This window comes from Thalia democratica, chromosome 7, assembly GCF_965202585.1.
Source record: "Thalia democratica chromosome 7, ktThaDemo2.hap1.1, whole genome shotgun sequence".
Lineage (NCBI taxonomy): Eukaryota > Metazoa > Chordata > Thaliacea > Salpida > Salpidae > Thalia > Thalia democratica.
The window spans coordinates 14,148,794-14,171,643 of NC_139171.1; the positions used below are offsets into that span (position 1 = coordinate 14,148,794).

Here is a 22,850-nt window from a genome sequence, read left to right on the forward strand (position 1 = left end):
AACTAATTAAAAAACTATTTTTGTCAGTAGAAATTATACTAGTACAAAAACTCAAACCTTTAAAAAATGTCAAAACTGGTGCTGGTAAAGGATGAACAGAAAAATAATAAAAACACTTAGAATTCTTATTTTTTATATTTTAATATTTTAAGTTATTTTTACTGCTATTACTTGAACTATTTATTTTTACTCTGCTTAACACACGATTAAATACATCATCCTATGAGCACTCAATTTATATTGATAACAAAATCCATTAAATTTCAAATGCTAGCTTCTAAGGCAAACATGTTGTAATGAACGACATGAAGTAACAAATACGATGAAATATTAAAAATTAAAAATAGAAATAAAACTTACTCATTTAATTAATCTTTTTATAGACAATGATTTCGATACTACAAACTAAATTAAAATATCTAAGTTTCTACTTTAGATTTTTATTCTTATTAAAACAGTATCATTACCTATATACTAACTTAAATTTTGATGTTATTAAATAAAATTACTTATATAGTGCAACTACTTAGATGTGAAAAATATTTAATAAGTAAATTGTTGGCATGTGTAAAATTTTGTTACAAAATCATTCAAAGCACCTCAAAACAATATTACTTGAATTCATAAGATTTTTTAAATCAAAAATGGAAAATATTTTTGTGAAATAAAGTTATCTATTTTTAAGAAAGTGTCAGTTTGTGCAAAACGTTTATTATAAAACTTTAGGTGAAAAAGTAAAAGATACCGAAGATGATCGAACAGGAGCAAAAGCCATCGTGGTTGTAAGCGCTAAACACGAATACAGTTACCAGTATCTGTTAGATGATAAAAAGTGGGTTAAAATACACAAGTTTCCACAGTTAGTAGGTGACATATGTGGGATTTATGAAATAAACGACAAAGTTTACGTAGTTGACAACAAAGGAATTTCAACACTGGACAATGATTTTTACAAATTATCATCTTATCAAAGATTTAATTTTTGCGCATCATGTTTAACTGGAAACAACATTCTGGTTTATCGAAATATTTATGACAGCTCGTATTTTGAAAGCAAGATTTTAGATACAAAAAACAAAGAAGTAGTTGATTGCAATATCAAAAGAACACAATATGAAAGTTCATACTTTGCTATTGTTCATTACTTAAATCAGTTTTGGATTCTTGGGGGAATGGAACCTGGTGATGATGAATACGGAAGCTTAGAATCAGTCAACACAATACAAGTATATGATCCAATATCAAAAACTACTTCTTTATCACCAGTAAAAATGATACAAGCAAGAAGTGGTCACAAAGCCATCGTTTATAAAAATAAGTTGTTTGTGTTTGGTGGATGTGATAAAGAACGTAGTCCTAACAGTGTTGAGATGTACTCTCCTGAAACAAACGAATTTACAATGTTGGCTCCAATGAAATATTATCGAAGTTGTTTCGCTTGTTGCAGGGTTGGAAACCTCGTTTATGTTATTGGTGGATCGTATTATTTCCCAAAATCTATGGAAATCTACAACCTAGACACGAACACTTGGACTGAAGGTGTTGATTCACCTGTAATTGAATCAAGTTTGTATGCTTGTGCTGTTAACAGTTATATCTGCTAATAAGTCTTTTATAGCTTCGTTATTTAAAGTTTTTTGTAATTTTTAGATAACATTAGATGACTATCAACTGTAGATGATTTTTTTAACAAACAGTTTTAAACTTCTAAAAGTTTCAGAAAATTTATACTGTTTAGCGTTAAAAAAGTTTGGTCTAAAGACCTAGTGACAAAGGAACTTTTCCGTTATCGAATCGTACACCAAAGTGTTCATTTAAGATGCTTTTGCTTCTAATAATTTTATTTTATTAATTTTTTCTCTTAAATTTTGCATAGTAATATTCTTTTATTATTACGTCTTGCATTTACTCGTAAAATACTTATTTTTATAAAACTAATTATTCTTTGGTTAAAATAAACGTTTGATCTTACATTGGCTTCAAATTATATTTTACAATTTTTTACCTGTTTATTTATTTTGTTTATAAACAGGTGTGACTTAAAAATCGGTAGAATAAACATTATAAAATGTTTTCAAAAATAACAAATCTAAATAAGTTCTTAATATTTTCTTACTTAAAAAATTTAAAAAAAAATTCTTTAGTTTTGTTATAAATAAAGTTACTTTTTTTGTTTTAATTCAGTTATAATTGAGTTGTTGTTAATTTAGTAATAATTTAAGTAATTGTTTTTACAATTAAAATTCATCCTAATGGCTAAGGGAAAATGAGAGAATCAAATGAGAGAGCGCGTGATCTACAGTCCAAAGGAAATTCTAGAAAAAGAATCGAAAAACTATAAATACGCCCAATCAGAGCGTGAAGCAGGTTATTTAACTCGAAACAAGCACGAAGCGACACTCTGCTGCTAGCAAATTTGAGCGTTAGCCGCCATCTTGGAAAAGCTAGATGACATCCGAGAAAACCTTTTATTCAACAACGTCGACGGGGCGAACAACTCGATTTGAGTTGTTAACGTGCCATACTCATAAGCCTACGCATACTGTAGCAGACAACTTCTTTGGATCAATTTGAACACTGAATTCCACGATTGAGTCCACAGCGTTCAAGGAAACAAACTTGAACATTCATCTTACTGAGTAAGCCCACACAGACTGCGGCGTCAAACAAAGCTACACTTCTACGAACAAGTTGTTTTCGTACTTTTAATTAATTCTGTCGTAATATTTATACATATTTATATAATCGTATCTACTTACTATTGTACTTGTATTGTAACATTTATATATATTATTATCATCGTGCCTATTTAATATTGTATTTTATCGCCACGCTCTGATTACGGAAGGGAACCGAAAGAAGACCAAGAAAGCGTTCATCAAGATTCTGTACACGAGACGGACCAACGCCGATTGCCAGAAACTGAGCTACCGGAAACCAGTGACACGTCAAGGAGGGAATCCAGAGCACGTTTGCCTTCTTATTATTAACTTTAAGTGTTTAGACTTATTGTGCGTTGTCATTGCGTTTATTTGTACATAATAAAACAACATCACTTAGTTTTATTATATTTAGTTAGATAAATTATATAGTTATGTCCTTATACCCCTAAAAAAGGCATTAGTCTTAAAAGTGCCACGCACACGTTCGCGCACCGAAATGAGTTGTTCCGAGACTACTGCTAACTTGGAATCTGATGAGAATGTCGAGCCTGAGACCGAGGCAATTTCGAAGGAAATCAGTGAGGCTCCTATTTTGGGTAACAATACAAGCAAGGAATGATACTATAAAGTGTAAACATAAATACATACATTAGTTAATATAATATATTAAAATAATTATAATTACATTAGTTAATATATGTTTAAAATTATTTTAAAATTTAGCAAGAACCAAGTGAAATTAGATATTTTAAAGCTTTTTCTAGTTTTAAAATAAACATCTTATGATATAGATTATACCTATAATTGTTTTCGTTATATATCATAATCAAATAAAAAAAAGCCTAGTTTAGACATTACTTTTATTATTATTTTAACTATTTAAGAACATTTCTTTACAAAATAAAACAAATAGAAATTTTCTATATGCTACGACTGTAAATTAAATAAAGGGTTGTAAACAATAATAAAAAAAAAATATATATATAAAATGTTTTTGTTTTTACTGTTTTGTAATTTAATTCTAAATACTAAAATATTCTTTTAGTTTAAATATTTAAAACATTTATTTATAACACTAATGCAAAAAGTTAACTCTTCAAAAATATAAATTTGAGCGAATAAAGATCCAAGCCAAGCAAGTTAACTGGAATATATAATAATATGTTATATGTAATATTTAAATTACAAAATTAAATTGGTATAAATTATTTATATAATTAGTAGTGTTAAAAATTTAGTCACACATGTCAACAAAATTAAAAGCTAATTATTTGTTACTTTTAAAACTTTTATTATATGTTAGTAAAAAAATACATAAACTATTTTAATTTGAAAATTCAATTCTACTGTATGTCTGTAGGAAGTTTAAGCAAATTTTGTAGAAAAATAAATTTATATATTTTCTTGTATTTTTGTATGTAAATTTTTTAATTGTTAAATTGTTAAATTGTTAATTGTTTTAAATGTCTGCAACTAATTTTTTTTATTTGGTGGATTGAGAGCTATAAAACTTTCATTCGCTTTGTGGCACCACTGAGTCTTTGGTTTTTGCCGAATCCTTGCTTAAGTGTGTTTAGTTTATTTTAATTAAAACTTTGGTTTGGATTATTCAAAATAGTATTTCATATCTTTTATGTATTTAAGGGAAACAAGTTTTTGTAAATAAATAAAAAGTCTATAATTAAAACCATTAATGTTATGAATTTTCTAGGTTCTCTAAAACTTATTATTACAAGTTAGTTACAACTTTTAGTAGTCATTAGTGTATAAAAGCTTATAAACTTCAGTTTTTATAATATTATTTCAGATCTTTTCCGGTAGTAAAACAAAACTTTGCTTTAAATAATGAAATATTTATTAAGTTTAAATACCTATACTAAAGTAAAATAATTTTCATATAAAAAAACTATTAATATTATATATGTATGAGTTTTTATGCTATTAATTTATTATTTAAAATTATTTCTTCCTATTATAAAACAAAATAAAAGATAACTACTATTTTTTTTTATTAAAACAAACTTACTTAATAAGAACTTCAACCAAATATAGCTATTGTAATAAAATACTATGTAATTTAAAACCTATTTTTTATGTATTGAAAAAAAAAATTTTGATAATCTAATCTTAACCATTTATTTTATAAAACTGCAAAATACTTTTAAAAACAAAAAATAAGTAAATTGGTGTTTAATAGTTTGTGTTCTAATTAGTTTAAAAATCTTGACTTTTCAAATGATTAACAGTTAGTTTTCTATTGGATAAATATTTACAGTTAAAAAACTAGATTGAAAGATTTTATGAAAATATATAAAATTTTAGGTCTAATAACTTATTTGTAAACACCATAGCTAAGCAAAATAAAACTCATTAAAGCTTTCATTGTCTGATAAAAGCTCCACTATCTTAATACTTTCATTAAAATAATTATAAATATAATGTCAGCATTACTCTGTACCTGGAGGTTGTTTATTATACTTTGAATAATTTCTATCGAAATTACAGGTGTCTATTTAATGAAACTTTTGAGAAAGACCTTGTATTTATATTTTTTTATAACACTTAATTGTCAAGTTATCACTTAAATATTTATTTTATGCTAAAAAATAAAGTTGTATCTGTTAAATGATTTTTTAAAGATTGAACATATAAAATATTAAGAAGGACACTGTTTTAGTGATAAATAGTCAAAACAAAACTACAATAAAAAACTACTAAACGTTCATGAGTGTTTTTTAACACAACAAAAAATTTGTTTACTTATTGCTACTCAAAATACAACTAAATGTCAAAATTTTCAAATATTGAGAACAAGTTTTTATATTTTAAAGAAAAGAATTAAAAACTGAAACTTACATGTTTTAATTATGTCAGGATTAAAAAATTTTTAATATGTCAGGATTTTAAAATTTTTAATATGTCAACAAAATGGTTTTTAGTTAAATTTGATTTGATTTTTTTGTGATATTTTCAATTTAAGAAAAAATAAGACAAAAGTTTTTATAATTAATTCATAAAATTTTTATTTAAAAAATTTGGGATTTAAAAATGCTGTTTAAAATTATATATAGCACTTTTATTAACTGACCTTTATGATAAAAAAAAACTGTAAAACTTTGGAATTAAAAATATATATACCTCAACTAATTCATCCCCTTAATCACTATATTTAAATTTCTTTATTCTGAATTACAAAAAGTTAAATCTTACGAAACCTTTAAATTTTTTTAACAGTTTGACTTTTTAAAACTTAAAAAAACGGACGTATCAAATTAAACCAGGGATTTGTCAAGGCTGTCTCGAAAAAAAAAAGAGTTATATGCAGAAAATAAAAGATTTCATTCTTATTTAAAAGACCTAAAACTGGTACTAACTCTAATGGGTTAAAAAGAAATAAAATTTTGTGTTAAAATTTAAGACTTTATTTATGTTAGAATACTTGTTTGTTCTTTTCGTCAGTTTTTGAACGTTGAAACTTAAATATAATAACTGATTTGTGGAATGCAAACATTTTGTAAGAGAAAAGCCTTAAAATGCAGTACTACCGATCAACCTGAACTTTAAGTTTCACATTTCTTGAACAAATTTACTAACAATTTATTACACTTAGTTAGATTTAGAAAATAGAACTTTGTGCATTTTTTTTTCGTAAAAATAGAATTTGAAAATGTTTAAGTATTTTCTGTTTTAAAAGAGTTTTTCACTCACCTTTTTGCCTCATATTTCTTGGTTAAGTTCTGATTCTTGTATTTAACTAAAAACTAATCTTCAGTTTGTTGTTTCAATTATTTAAGTCTTTGACATAACTACAGTCTTAGTAACTTTGCTTTTAGGTTCGAGTTTAATTTAAAGTAAACTAAACTTTTAAATATAAATGAGTTTTGAAAATTCTCTACATAACTAATACAATTTTTATTCTAATTGTTTAAAAATGTATACAATTTTAAGTTGTTTTTGATAATTAATTAAAAGTATTATAGCATTGATGAAACGTACAGACCGGTGCAATTGAGAAAAGTTGTGTTGGGACATCCGAAGCACAACTACAAAACTGCCCCATTCAAATTTGACATTAATCTCAATTATAAGCTAGTAAATGTCATCCAAACTTATTCGGAAGACAAACCTACTTTGATTGTTAGTCTAAATTAAAAGCATATATGCTTGTACATTATGCATAGTATTGTTTTTTTTAACGTAATAAGAAACATTGTGTATAAAATTTTATATTAACGAGTAGGTGTCAAAAGTGCACGAAGGGACACTTTTGCACGGATTGATTAATTTTTAAAATTAATATGAATTTACTTTCTTTTTTTTACTATCACTGTTACCCCTAACTTTTACACTAGGTCAGTAACTTTTTTTTCTTCTTATCTATTATTATTTTATTAAATGTATTTTTTTTTACTATAGCTGTTACCCTTGTCTCGATAAGAGATGCCGACGTGATGTCTATTGTTATCAATCTAAATTGCTAGGGGTAATTAAATGGGGATAAATATGGTTAGATAAGATATATACATTTAAAATACTTAAAAGTCAACAAAAGTTTATTTACAAATATAAAATAATCACACGACACACTAAAACTACAATTGAACACAAGTAACAAGAAGTATCTTAAACTAAAGAAAACGAAGTATTTCAGACTTAAACTTAAACATTTTATAATACAACATTTCTAGCTTTAACACACACAAATGATACTGCTACTGCTACTGCAAGTAAAGCAAGTCAAATTCCGTTTTATAAGCACTAAAACAAATGTAAATTAAATAAAAAATGTTTGTTTTTTAATACTGGAAGCACGTCACGAAATCTGCGTAAAACAGTTTACAACATCCGCTTTTAAATAAATTTGGAAAAGCTTGTTTTGAGAATAATTTAAAATGTTTTGGAAAAGCTTTTATTGTTACAAAAAGTTACATATTTATTCACGAGCTTTAAAATATTAAAATGAAATGTTAGATTCATTTCACCCTAAACATTACCCTTGGTTGATTTTTAAAGTAATATTGTTGTTTTTATTAAAAAATTGTTTTTTTTAATTATCTCTATTACCCCTTACCCTTGGTGGGTTTTCTATTTTGTTATTATTTTTTACGATCGTGCAAAAAAATCAATCGTGCAAAAATGTCTTCGTTCACATTTAACCCGTCCCCATATTTTAAGTACTAGTTGTTATTTTGAGTGTTTGTAATCGAGTACCGACTTTAATGTTGAGATATGGTATATTTAAGAAATTATATAAGAATGAAAATAAATAAAAATGTTAAAGATAGAACTAAGTTATTTTAACTTACAAAACTATCAGCAAATTGATAAACACATTTTAATTATATATCAGTAAAGATTTTGGTTTTTATAAACTCATAAGTCAACAGTTATGCATATTATAATTGTTAGTAGAAGTTTTTTTTTTTAATATCATTATACATTGGAAATAACTTATAAAAAAAAAAGAAATAATTACAAATTAAATCATTTAGCTGTAGTTACAAACTAATCAATTTCTTAAAAATGAAAACAATAACTGCTACTTAACTCCAATTAATTTTATTAAGCTGGCTTAATTTAACACTTTACTTTTTGTTACCCTTTTTTTCACAATAGTTACAGTATGAATTTTATAAGAACTAATCAATATGAATATCTAAAAAGAAAGTATTTTTAGTCTTGTAAAGTAACATTACGATATTTTTCCAAATATTTAATCTTCAACATATCAAACGAAATTTTTAATGAATTGATTTAGAACAAAAAGTCTACTAGATTTTATATTTTTTTAAATTTTTATCAAGTTAAATATAAGCGCAATTAAATGTAAACACCCATATAAATTTTTAGTATGTAAGTTTTAGAAATAAAAATATTAAATAACTAACAAAATTTATATGTATGTATATATAATTAGACAAAGTATTATTAAAACTTTATCTTATACTAAATAATTCTTCAAGAAAACGGGTTTGAAACATCATTAATTTTAAACCAAAACAAGAGTTTAATAAAATTAACTTAACCTTAAGACTTCACAGTTGTATGATAAACAGAGTTTTTATCAAGATAATTCCTTATGGTATTGTTGCGTCATAATACGCTAGTCAGAAATATAATGCTGAGGAATGCGATGCAAACGTGTGGCCGGTTAGCTCAGTTGGTTAGAGCGTCGTGCTAATAACGCGAATGTCGCGGGTTCGATCCCCGTACTGGCCACATATCTTCCTCGTTAGTATAGTGGTGAGTATTCCCGCCTGTCACGCGGGCGACCGGGGTTCGATTCCCCGACGGGGAGTTTTTTGCATACTTAATTTATCGGAATCGGTATTGTTATCCATTAATTATTTAATAACAAAACTATGAACTTATTCTTTCTAATCAAAAAATATAATAACAAAAATTATAATAACATAAGATATATCAAATATTTTTTCAACTTATCTAATATTTTTCTAACAAGTGTTAGTAGTCTAAAGAACATTTTCAAGTATATAAAGTAAATATTGAGTTTTAAACAAGTCTTCGTGGCGCAATCGGTCAGCGCGTTCGACTGTTAATCGAAAGGTTGGTGGTTCGAGCCCACCCGAGGACGTTCTTTTATTTGTTAATCATTAAAGAGTGTGCAAAATTTTTACACTGAGCGTGTTTTCTCACTTTCACACTTTTACAATAGTTTTAAGTTATTTTAAACATCCGATTCTTTAGATTGAGATTCTATCTTTTTATTTATACATAAGTATTTCTTATCTTTTTTGATCTTCAAAAAGTTCGTTTTAAATTACTAGTTAACCTTCAACACAAACTCATTATCAAATAACTAATAATAAATTGGATATACAAAATAGTAGGGTGACAAAAAATCCTAAAACTTGAGAACTTAGGCAAAATAAACCTGGAATTTGGTACAAAAAATGTGAGAAAAACCTAATACTTTTTAAATTATAGTTTTTTAAATCTGATAGTCAAAATCAGCTAGTTGTTGACAAGAAAACTTGTTTTATATGGTTCTTCTGAAAAATACCTATGATCGAAATACTTAAAAACTTTAAGAAAAACTTCGCAGATTACTTCGGAATACTTCTATTTTTAAAATTATATTAGCATCTAATAAATTAAAGGTTTTAGAAGATTTATAAATTTATGTTACTTAATTGTCCCCAACGTAAGTAAAAACTATAAGGTTTAAGTAAAAACAAAAAAATAAAATAAAGTTTTTTTGAAAAATGCTAAGAAAAGTTTGTCAAAACTACTAACTTAACTTATCAAACAAAACATATAATTTGTAAGAATAAAATAATAAAAAGTAAGAGTTGTTTTTAAAGGAATTATTTGGGCAGTTAAATTTATATTCTAATGAGAACAATTTTGATCTATGCATAAACCCTTAAAATCTCATCGCGACAAATGGTTATAATTTGTGCTGTAAACAACTGTTATTAAAATTCGGTTTGAAGTTTAAAATACATAATTTATAAAGTATCATTTATTTTAAATACGTAAGTTTGTAATTTAGAAACTTGTTATTATTTAAAATTCCAGGACTACTACGCTTTAACCTATCTCAGGTGGCCAAATATTTTTAGCGAAATTACTCCTGGTTTTCAAAATTTCTTACAAGTTTTTGAAAGTTTTAAATCTTTTTTAACGATTTTTAGTACTTAATGGTGTTTTTTGATAGATTTAAACTACTTAAACGATACAGTATAATTATTATTTAATTTTTGTTATATACTAAAATTAAATTAAACTTAATTATCATAAACTAATAAAACTAAAATTATGGTTTAAAATGGCGTCAAGTATAATATAATTTAAGCTTTGTATTGGTGGACATCATCCTAGGTAATTACCCAGTTTTTAACCTTTAACTTAATTTTAACTAAGAATAGACCTAATAACATGTACTTTCAAAAACCTGGAAGAAATTAAAAAAACCTGAAAGAAATTAATCAAAAACCAGTGCCAACCCTGACTATCGCAACCTGTTTAAGTATTATTAATCAACTTCGTCAAAATTCTTCTCAGATGATTTTAAAAAGCCTTTATGTTGATATATATATCATTAATAGCCATACAATCTAAATTTAATTTGTTTTTAGTTTAAATTTGTTACTTTTTTTTTATCATCCTATTTATATAAATAATATGTTCAAGGGTTGCCACAAAGCCAGGAAAAACTAGTAAAAATTACATAAGTCATGAAAAGATAAGGGTTTTTGGAATAATAGTAGGAAATTTATGTAAACATGCTCTTAAAAAGAAAGTTTATCGTTACTAAAAATTGCAATTTGATATTATTATTTTCTAGAATCATTTATTTTCGCAGTTGATCTTTTTCATGGTCTAATTGAGTTTTTGAAACAAACTAAAAACTTTCAAGTCTTTGGTTATGTATTTTTTATAGTTTTTTACTAAGAGTTTGATTTAGAAAATTCAGGAAAAACTTTTTCAGTTCGATCTTTGGCAAACTTGTATGTTAAAATTTACAACATTTAATATAAAATACATTAGGCATAAAACATTGCATCAGACATTTTTATTTAGCTTTGCTCTTTTTTCGCTCTTAATTTTCTCTTAATCTAAACTCTATTCAGTTAGACCAGGGGTCGGCAAACTGCGGCCCGCTGGCCAATTGCGGCCCGCGAAGGGTAAATCTGCGGCCCGCGAGCATGTTATTTTTTGAATGGAATGCGGCCCGCGAAAGAAAATTTTGTGGCCTGCGAGCATGTAAATGTGGCCCGCTGAGCAAAATTATATTTCTTTTTAAATTTTTTCGATAATACGACTTAATATGATTAGTTTGATTTACAGTCTCTCTATAAAATTTTAAAATAATTTCAAGTATTTACTGCTTTAGTTAAAAAATGTGAAAAAGACAGATTAGCGTTCTAACAGGATATGTTTCTCAGTTTCATAATTACTTCTTTTTTACAACAGTAAGTAATTATCTGGAAAAAGAGTATCAATAGTGCTTGGATTTAATAAGTTGGTTATATAATACCTATTTATTAAATAAACTAAATGCAAATATTTTCCATTTTGTACAAAAGTAATACACAGTAATTAACTAAAGTGTCATTTCTTTATAGCTTAGATATTCTTTTTCAATATTTTTTATACCTCAGTTTCTTTTATAATTTTTTTGTTTGAAAATGTTATATTTTAGTGTGAATACATTTAAAATAACATAGTAATAAGAAATAAGGTTCATTTGAAGTTTATTTTGACACATTTTAATTTTTTTTAAGTTTTCTATGCACACCAACTTAAAAAAATGCTTATATTTTAAACCACTTTTTATTTAATACTTTAGATAATTTAAGTTTAGTTTATACATACTTTTCTAACACTGTTATTTATACATGTCATATTTAAATTTGTACAGAAACATTTAAAAGAATATATATGACATAAGTTAATATAGTTTTTGTTTTGTATACATTCCATTTTTAAACATTGTTTATTTCAAGCTAAAATAATTTTTAGGCCTTGCATATCAATACACACAATTGCTGTTTTTTCGAGCTACCTATTTAATATAAACTAGATATAGGGATGGTAAATTTATAAAGTTTGTACATTCTTAATCAAAATAGTTAAATTCAAGCAAATAAATAACTAAACATTGCCACACACTCAGACTATCACTATTTGAAAACTTCAAATCTCAGGCCAACTAAGCCATTTTTTAAATTTTTGGCTAGAATTGCTTTTTGTATACAAAAATATTAGGAATGTTTTTGTTGACTCAGAATGGCTCTTTTGCTTGAAAGAGTGGCAAATTAAACTTATGATGTATGTTTTGCTCAATCCACAGTGTTAGTTTGAGTTTTAATATATGTTAAATTTTAAGTCTTGGAGCTGATATAATTCAAAATATTATTTATATTATTGTGTACATTAAAGAATGAACAATCAGTGTTGCCAAAAAAGTTGAATCCCGGAAAAGCTTTGAATTTGTGAATTTACGGTTTAAAATTCTAGAAAAAAACTTGAATTTGACAATTTTTGAAAAAACCTGGAATTTCAAACAATTTTTACATTTAAAGTAATGAAATTTCGATTTGACTCAAAAAAAAATACCAAATAAATGTTTTTTTATTAAAAACTATATTATAGTAGCTTATCAGTATTTTTTTATATTGATAAATGTTTTAAGATGTTTTTTTAAACTTTATAATAAAAATAAAAGAAGGAATCGTACTTCCAAAAACTCCGTATTGGTACATTGCACCTTTACTTGAAAAATTTCACCGATTGTTGTGCTTAGCGTTGGAACTAAAAAATTCTACTAATATGTCAAAGTTAGTAAAAACATCTCTAATAAAAATTCTCAGATGTGCAATAGTTTCTTTATTAGTGCTCTCATGTTAACAGTTTGATTAAAGTCCTAATTTGATTTATGCGACTTTATAACCTTAATGCATTTCCTAAACACGACTTCATGTTGTCATTAATGAAATAAACAAAAGTTTTTCATTACCGCCAACATCAATTTTTTATAAAAGTTTTCAATTATAAACGATAATTTTAGGTAATACATTTTGCTACCTTATTACTTGCCTTAACAACTTTTTCTGATTATTCTGTAGTTACTGAAGATAATAATGTGCTCTGTCGGAAACGACTTTGGTGATTTTTTTTATTGTTTCTCGCAATAACTCCTAACTAACGCTTTTTTTATTCTTGTAGCTCGTCTTATATTTTACAATTAATATTTTTAAATGCGATATTCTTATTGCAAATAAATAATTACTATAATTTTTAATAAAAAATAATTTCTACCTGCTAATGACTCAATAAAATTTTATACTTTTGTTAAATTTGAGAAAGAAAACTCAATTGTCCATTCCAGATGACTTATATATTTTAGCATGTAATTTATTTACTGTTAATAACCTTTGTTGTTTCTTTATGTAGTGAACTTTATATTAACTGGATTGCTACACAAACAGGCTATTTTAAAAGCTTGAAAACTCAGGTGTGTGTGAAGCTTTTATTTCAAACACTTTAAAGAAATCTTCCAACTCTCAGAATAGTTTTTATGACTGTTGTGTAGTTTACTAATTGCATTTTTTTCTTGTTTTCTTACACTTTGTTTACTTTTTGATAATGGTGATATTTTAACTAGGTATTTAAGCTTGATTAACAACTATTTATAAGCTTTTTCAAATTTTAATAGATTTAAGCTGGTTTGATACATCTCAGACATTTTTGCTTTTTAGTGGCAACCATTTAAAAGTCTAATTACTAATAAAATATTTTATTAAAGTATTTGAGAATTAGTTATGTTAAATCATTTGTTTTGGGATACAAACAGGTATTAATTTTATTGTGTTAACTAATTACTAAATTTCTTAATGAGTGTAAATTATTTAACTTGCAAAAACTTTTTTCGAAGTAAATATTCTTAGAAATATGAAAAAGTGTTGATGATATAACAAATGTATAAAAGTAACCCATAAATTGTCTTTCAAGTTAGGTTCTTATAGAGAGTTAGGTTGTAAGTAAAATTAAAATGTATTAAGTTTAACTTATTAAGTGCTTATGAAAGTACACATTTTATTAACAATATTAGTACATAATTATTAAATTACATAAGTATATTAGTCAATGTAAATCATAATCTAATGATTATTAAACTGAATAGGCATTCTATGTATAGCTAAAAGTCATTTTAAATAATAAGGTGAATAAAAGTAAAACTTTTCTCTAGTGTGACTAAAACTAAAACCATAAGGTTATTCAAATGTCACTAAAACTAAAACTGCGGCCCGCGAAGACTTTGGAAACTAGAAATTTGGCCCGCGACCACCAACTGCCTGCCGACCCCTGAGTTAGACCAATCAGAAATAGGCTCTTGTTGACTGACTAGACATGATATTCAAAACAATGTAAATGCAAGTGACAAAGTAGTTTAATTAATTAAAATAATAATTTAACTAATAATTTATCGGTTACTTATTAAAACTTCTGTACACTTTTTTAAGTCTAAAAAAGATACAATCAATTTTTTTTGAAATATCAAAGTTGTTAAATACTATACTTTAAAAATTTAAGGTTTTTCTTACATTTTTTGTACCAAATTCCAGGTTTATTTTGCCTATGCTCTCAAATTCCAGGATTTTTTGCCACCCTACTATTTTGTATATCCAATTTATTATTAGTTATTTGATGATGATTTGTATTGAAGCTTAATTAGTAATTTAAAACAAACTTTTTGAAGATCGAAAAAGATAAGAAATACTTATGTATAAATAAAAAGATAGAATTTCAATGTAAGAATCGGATGTTTTTAATAACTTAAAACTATTGTAAAAGTGTGAAAGTGAGAAAACACGCTCAGTGTAAAAATTTTGCACACTCTTTAATGTTAAACAAATAAAAGAACGTCCTCGGGTGGGCTCGAACCACCAACCTTTCGATTAACAGTCGAACGCGCTAACCGATTGCGCCACGAAGACTTGTTTAAAACTCAATATTTACTTTATATACTTGAAAATGTTCTTTAGACTACTAACACTTGTATATATTTGATATATCTTATGTTAATATAATTTTTGTTATTATATATTTTGATTAGAAAGAATAGATTAATAATTTTGTTATTAAATAATTAATGGATAACAATATCTATTCCAATAAATCAAGTATGCAAAATACTCCCCGTCGGGGAATCGAACCCCGGTCGCCCGCGTGACAGGCGGGAATACTCACCACTATACTAACGAGGAAGATATGTGGCCAGTACGGGGATCGAACCCGCGACATTCGCGTTATTGGCACGACGCTCTAACCAACTGAGCTAACCGGCCACACGTTTGCATCGCATTCCTCAGCATTATATTTCTGACTAGCGTATTATGACGCAACAATACCATAAGGAATTATCTTGATAAAAACTCTGTTTATCATACAACTGTGAAGTCTTAAGGTTAAGTTAATTTTATTAAACTCTTGTTTTGGTTTAAAATTAATGATGTTTCAAACCCGTTTTCTTGAAGAATTATTTAGTATAAGATAAAGTTTTAATAATACTTTGTCTAATTATATATACATACATATAAATTTTGTTAGTTATTTAATATTTTTATTTCTAAAACTTACATACTAAAAATTTATGTGGGTGTTTACATTTAATTGCGCTTATATTTAACTTGATAAAAATTTAAAAAAATACAAAATCTAGTAGACTTTTTGTTCTAAAACAATTCATTAAAAATTTCGTCTGATATGTTGAAGATTAAATATTTGGAAAAAAATTGTAATGTTACTTTACAAGACTAAAAATACTTTCTTTTTAGATATTCATATTGATTAGTTCTTATAAAATTTATACTGTAACTATTGTGAAAAAAAGGGTAACAAAAAGTAAGGTGTTAAATTAAGCCAGCTTAATAAAATTAATTGGAGTGAAGTAGCAGTTATTGTTTTCATTTTTAAGAAATTGATTAGTTTGTAACTACGGCTAAATGATTTAATTTGTAATTATTTAATTTTTTTTTATAAGTTATTTCCAATGTATAATGATATAAAATAAAAAACTTCTATTAACAATTCTAATATGTCTTAAGTTATCAAATAAATGGATATTAGTTAAACTTACATTTTAACAAGTACATTTTTTGTGTCATTTAATCATATAAATATGATTAAAATTTTATTGATTATCATAAATTAAATACAAATTGAGCTAACTAAAGCATAACATCAAATTGAGCATTTAAAATCTAACAAACAATTTTGTTTATTTAGAAACGTTAATGAGATTTGAATATTAATTAATTAAGTCAATGTTTTAAAAGAAAAAAGTAAACCTGACCGTTGGATTAAAAGTCCAACGCTCTACCGACTGAGCTAGCCAGGCTCACGACAACCGGTTAATTATTCTGCATATAAAACTGATTATCACGTCATAATGCATAACTGTTGACTTATGAGTTTATAAAAACCAAAATCTTTACTGATATACCATTAAAATGTGTATATCAATTTGCTGATAGTTTTGTAAGTTAAAATAACTTAGTTCTCTCTTTATCATTTTTTATTTATTTTCATTCTTATATAATTTCTTAAATATACCATATATCAACATTAAAGTCGGTACTCGAATACAAACACTCAAAATAATAAATTTGCCTTAAATCAGGTTTATTGGCAAAATAAATAGTAATAATATTTAAAATAAAAACAGACCGTAAAACTTGTTCTTTTAAAAACCTGGAGGAATTTTACCATAAACATTTGTTAACCCTGTTGTAAAGGTTACACGTAAAGTAAAAAAAAATCGTTATTACTCAAAAATTCTATCATATAGGAAAAAAACTCAAAAAATAAACAAATTTGAAGTAGCTTAACAATGTCTTTTCAAAGTTGTTTTACTACTTACAGGGTTGCCACTCGGTCAAGAAAAGTCAAGAAATCAGGAAAAGTCAGGAAAATTTTAAAAAATGACAAAAGTCAGGAAAAAATGGGGGGTTTTGAAAAAAAGTCAGAAAAAATCAGGAAATTTGATAAAGTTTTAAAAAAGTCAGATTTTGTCAGTTAAAATTTACAAAATTCCTTGTTTTCAAAGCCTTCAAATAGTAAAAATTAGTAAAATATCTTTTATAAAAATGCAGAAATTTTCTATTAACATATTGAACAAGTACCCTACTTGAACAATCAGATTTTGTAAGCTTTTCAGCAGTGATGATCTGTAGCAAGGACACTTTAATAGTGAAACTGTGATATATACACAAAAGTTTATCTAGCATAATTTTAGAATCAAAGTGTTTTTTGTTGAATTAAATAATTGAGTTCTTTATAATTAAGCAGTTAGTTTAGTATTTTATGTAACAAGTTAATGTGTATACTGAAACGGAATGCAGACCAAATAAAGATAACCATATCTTCACTAGATGAAGAGGTTGAAGTGCTAAAATTATAAATAAATTTTAGTACATACATTTTAATACAGTATTTGATTAAGTTTTTTTGTTTTAAAGTTTTATTTGTAAAAGTTCCTTATATGTCGTTTCGTTTATTTAGATACATTTATGCTAGGAAATTCTAAAAAACTGTTTCTTATTGTTTTAAGGTTCAACTGTAAAAAGTTGTTATTTTTTAAAGATTTTACTTGTTAAAGTTCGATATTAATTCAAGGTTTTAACTGTAAAAGTTCCTTATATGTTGTTTTGTTTATTTAGATACATTTATGCTAGGAAATGCTAAGAAAATGCGTCTTTTTTTAGACAAGATTTGTTTATAATGTAATAATACAAGTATTTTGCTAATAGAGCTGTTTTTTTTACAAACATCAATCATACAAAGATGGTTTAATTGATGTAATGGAAGTTTGATGATAGAATTCAGCAAAAACTGTTGTTTTTAACCTGCATTAATATTAGGTTGAAAGCTTTATATAATTTCAAGTGTTAGATTATGTATTTTAGAATAAGTTTAATATAAGAGTTTGATTTAGAAAAGTCAGGAAAATTTTGGTAAAAAATCAGAAAAAGTCAGGAAATTTTTCTCAGCTTGATCAGTGGCAACCATGACAGTGTTACATTGAAAATTACAGTTTTTTATTCTAAATCTTTCCATTATATTCTTTCAATAAAATTAAGCATATTTTATGGTTTTATTTGTAAATTTAAACAAATAAAAAGTTGCAGACACACATAAGCTTAAGCTTGTAATAAATTTAAGTAAATAAAATAAGTCAAAAATTTAATTTCTTTAATTAAACACTATAGTTGTTTTATAACTTGAAAAACCTCAGAAAATTAGTATTGATTAAATATTGATTTTTCAAATTATATCTGGTTAAAAAACCTCAAGTATGTTTCAAGCTGTTTTAAAAGTTTAGGCTGTATTGGGTGTTTCTAATTCTCATGCTAGTATCTAATTATCTTTTTAAAGTTCACATTTTTTTTTTTAATATGTAGTTTAATTTTTTCACAAGTTTTTTTTTTCAGTATTTGAATTTTTTAACTTAGTTTAAAAATATGTATGACTGATTGCACTTGTTAAGTAAATTGTGTGTGAGGTTATAATGTTTAGGAAATTTAGGAAAAGTATTTAACTAAAAAATATTATTAAGTATTTTTAACATTTTTATAGTAGAATTTTTCTAAATATAAACAAAAGTATTTTATAGATAAAACTACATTATAAGGGAAAATAATTGAGCTGAAGTAGTTGTAGCTAAAAGAGCTGAGAGCAATAGTTTAGTGTACAATTAAAAAAAATTTCACAAAAATAAAGCTTTAGTTTTTTAGACTTTTTCTAGTAAACATAAATATTGACGTTCCTACTAGACTAGGGAAAGTATACTTAAATATCAGTCTGAGCTGATCAGAAAAAAAAAGTGAATCAGCATTTTTCAGAAGTTTTTATTTTATTTTCATTCATTTAAAACCTTGTTCCTAACTTACCCCACCCAAAAATTTTAATTGTTGAGTAAAAAATAAATTTTAAATAGTTAAAATTTTTTTTGCTGTCTCAGCTTTTTTAAGTTTTTTATTTTATTTAGACTAAACTTTTAGTCTACTAGCCGTGTATGTTAAGTGTTACATAGTATTACTATTTCAATTTTTTTCATTTAAAGAATTTGTTCAGGTACTTATAAATCAACTAAATAAACAATTTATATTAAACAATCTATGGGTTTCTTTCTATTTTTAAGACAGAAGAAAATTATTATTTTAACTTTAGTGGTTTTAATTAGTTGAAAAAAAAACTTATTATTCTAATAGTGCTGTTAGATAAAATAGTTTTTTTTTTGTTGATCTCTTTTAGACTTGAAAATTAAAAAAAAAATTAGCTGACTTAAACTTATTTATAGTTTTTTACAAATTTCAAGTTACCTTAACTTTCTCCAAATTCTCAAACTAACTTTTATGATTTAAAAAAACTTATTACAAAATACTTATTTATAATACTTTTTTGTAATCCTTTTATTACTTAAATTATCTTTTTTTCCAAATTAGCTTTAACCATCAAGCTTGCATAACAAGAAACTTGAAGATTCAAATGATTTTTTAAATTATTTTTCTTTTAGTTAGAGCTAAAAAACTTGCTTAGGATAGTTTTAAAGTTACTAAAGCGCGCAATTTTAGGTACCTGGTGCGTTAATAATGAGTAGGTTATGAAAAATGTAAATAGATAGAAAGTAATTTTATCAATATTAGTGGCATTTTTTGTCGAGTGGATTTTATGTATGTTAGGAAAACCCTGGTACAAATTAGTTCAAACTAGTTTTTTTGCTTCTAATATTGGTAACTCTGTTAGTAGACAAAAATTAAACAGTTATCAGAAAGTTTAACACATTGCTATTGCTAAGTTATTTTTTAGTGAAAATATTATGTTTATTTATAAAGTTTTTCATGAAATATTGAAATATTCATTTCTAAATCAGTCATTATTTGTTAACCTTATCTAAATGAAAAAACTAAAACCAGAAGTAAATAAAGAAAATGCTTATACACATTTAATATTTAATAAATTTCTATTTTAGATTTGGTGGTTTAAAGTACTTGTTTTTTGTCAATTTTTGTGCGGTGTTTAAATTTGCTAGAGTTTTTTATTTGTTAGTCATTTAAAGACTCAAAAATTCAATCATCCTAAATCAGGTTATTTGGATGATTTTGCTTATAAAAGTTAACTTACTTTTTTTTTCAAAATTGAAGGCTAAGATTTTTGACATCAGAATCATTTTATTCTAGGAATTTTTTTGCTGTAGTTTATCATAATGACTTTAAAGTGCTTAAGATTGTATAACAGTAACACTTTTCAAACCTTGCTCATACTAAAAGTTTTCATTTTCATCAAAAATCTGTGCTAGTTTAATTTAAATCACATTTGTTTTTTGGCCACCAAGCTGACTTTCTTGCTTCTGACAATAATATATCTTGTTGTTGCTTCATTTTTTTTAAAATTCAATTAATAGCTACAAAAAATGTTATTTTCTTGCTCAAGAAAATTTAAATCACAGTTTCCTAAAATTGGCGATTTTGGCTACCTCTGGCGTTAACTTTAAATTTGCAATAAAGTAAATTGATAATTAGCTAGTCAAGGGCTAATATCTAATAAACAATGACAATATATATTTCTTAATTCTGACGAGAGCGTTTATGGAAATAGGAATTCCTTGTATAAATTAATGCAGGCTAGTTTTTTCAATTTAAATATTGGAAAACCTGTTAAAAAACTATAAAAGGTGATTAAATACACAGCTGTTGCTAGCTTTTTTATTTAACAGTATGCTGTAATGAAATACTTAATTTCTTGCATTATTCATTATTTTGTACCCTGAATATGAGAGCCAGACAAAACGACCATATTTGTCAGTGAACTGATGATCACGCCACGACCTAATAAGCCAATCAAATAAGGGTTAGTGAGGTGTGTAAAGTACTGATAAAGACATTGACTTGTGCAGTCAGTTGTATTTTGCAAAGCTGTGTGAAAGATCTACTGAAAGAATTTTTATTCAGAGCTCTTTTGTTAATGTTTGTTGTATATAATGTTTAAATATAGAGTTAAACCATGAATTGTATGTTTAGTGCTATATTTAAATGTTTAATTAATCATTAAGCAGGGTTGCCACAAGGTCAGGAAAAACACAAAAAACCAGGAAAAGTCAGGAAAAACTTAACAAAAAAAAAACAAAAGTCAGAAAAAATAAAGTTTTTTGAAGAAAGGTCAGGAAATTTAACAAAATTAAAGAAAAATTTAAATATTGGCAGTTCAAATTTACCAAGTTCCTCATTTTTCAAAGTCTTCAAATGGTAAAAAACAATTGATAGTTTTTATTTCAGGCTATTTATTTTTTGCTAAATTTTTCTAGAAGTTTAAAAAATTACTTAATTTTCAATGCCTTCATCTGGTATTAATAAAAAAAAGTATTTTATTTAACTATAAAACTTCCTATTATGGTATTTAACAACAACCCCACTTGAACAAGCAACTTTTGTATGATTTTTGGTATTGATTATCTGTGCAGGGTTGACAAAAAAACCTTAATATCTTGAAAAACCGAAAAACCTGTAATTTTTAAGAATTTTAACATCTTTTAATTTATAAAATTTTGATTTGACCAAAAAATTTATAATTGACATAATTTTTTTTTGTCATCATCAAAAAATTTTTACAAAAAAACACATTTAATTAATTTTTAAGAAATCTTTTTTATGTCGTTAGACTATTTAACACAATTTTAGTTGAAACTTTATAATTAACTAAAAATAGACCTTATAAGGTATAATTTTACAAACCAGGAGCAAATTTTGAAAACTTGGAGAAATTTTGACAAAAATATTTGGCAACCCTGTCTGTGGCAAAGAAACTTCCATAGTGCAACTGTGATATATACACAAAAATTTATATTGCAGAATTCAAGAATTAAAGTGTTTTTTGTTTAAGTAAATAATTAAGTTCTTAATAATTAAGTAAAATTTTAGTATTTTTTTTGACTAGTTTTTGTGTATACTATACCTCTTTATAATTTTTCAAAATTGTTTTAATTTAAATAATATGTTATAAAAGAGGTATATTCCGTTGTAATTTAAGTTATTTGTAGTTTGTTTTAAAATTAATTGTAAATGATAAGAGGAAATATATAATATAACAGATATATAGTTCACTTTTTTATGTAATTTTACAGTTACTTACGTATATTCTTTTTAAACTGATTTTTTATTTAATGATTTTATATTACATGGTTTAGGTAGTATTTTATAAGTCCTGGACATGACGTTAAACTGTTCCGGTGCATGACTCGATATTCGAAAGATTTTTCGTGCACCAGGTCTTTAGACCAAACTTTTTGAATGTTTTCTGTCTATTAAGCAAGGTAAACAATATATATAAGTATTACATGTTTTAGATAAATATTTTATATTATTACCGTTAAGTTGTTTTACAACTTTTTTGCGTAGTCTGACTATATCTGTCTGATAGAGTTGTTTATTAAAATACATCAATCATACACAAATGGTTCAAGTGATGTAATGGAAGTTAGATGATTGAATTTAGCAAAAAACTGTTGTTTTAACCTGTAAAAAGATAAAGTTGAAAGCTTTAGATAGTTTCAAGTGTTAAATTATGTATTTTGAAATAAGTTTAAATTAAGAGTTTGTTTTATAAAAGTCATCAAAATTTTAGTAAAAAGTCAGGAAAAGCCAAGAAATTTTTCTCAGC

General features: G+C 25.4%; 5 non-coding genes across 5 annotated transcripts; 3 read left to right on the top strand and 2 right to left on the bottom strand.

The window, feature by feature from the left end:
- Nucleotides 1-8,808: 8,808 nt before the first annotated feature.
- Nucleotides 8,809-8,882, top strand: Trnai-aau (transfer RNA isoleucine (anticodon AAU)). Its single transcript has one exon. It is a non-coding gene; the product is annotated as a tRNA-Ile (tRNA).
- A 7-nt stretch (nt 8,883-8,889) lies between these two features.
- Trnad-guc (transfer RNA aspartic acid (anticodon GUC)) lies at nt 8,890-8,961 on the top strand. Its single transcript has one exon. It is a non-coding gene; the product is annotated as a tRNA-Asp (tRNA).
- A 223-nt stretch (nt 8,962-9,184) lies between these two features.
- Nucleotides 9,185-9,258, top strand: Trnan-guu (transfer RNA asparagine (anticodon GUU)). The gene has a single exon. It is a non-coding gene; the product is annotated as a tRNA-Asn (tRNA).
- Nucleotides 9,259-15,056: 5,798 nt separating this feature from the next.
- Nucleotides 15,057-15,130, bottom strand: Trnan-guu (transfer RNA asparagine (anticodon GUU)). The gene has a single exon. It is a non-coding gene; the product is annotated as a tRNA-Asn (tRNA).
- Nucleotides 15,131-15,328: 198 nt separating this feature from the next.
- On the bottom strand, nt 15,329-15,400 carry Trnad-guc (transfer RNA aspartic acid (anticodon GUC)). Its single transcript has one exon. It is a non-coding gene; the product is annotated as a tRNA-Asp (tRNA).
- Between the last annotated feature and the right edge of the window lie 7,450 nt (nt 15,401-22,850).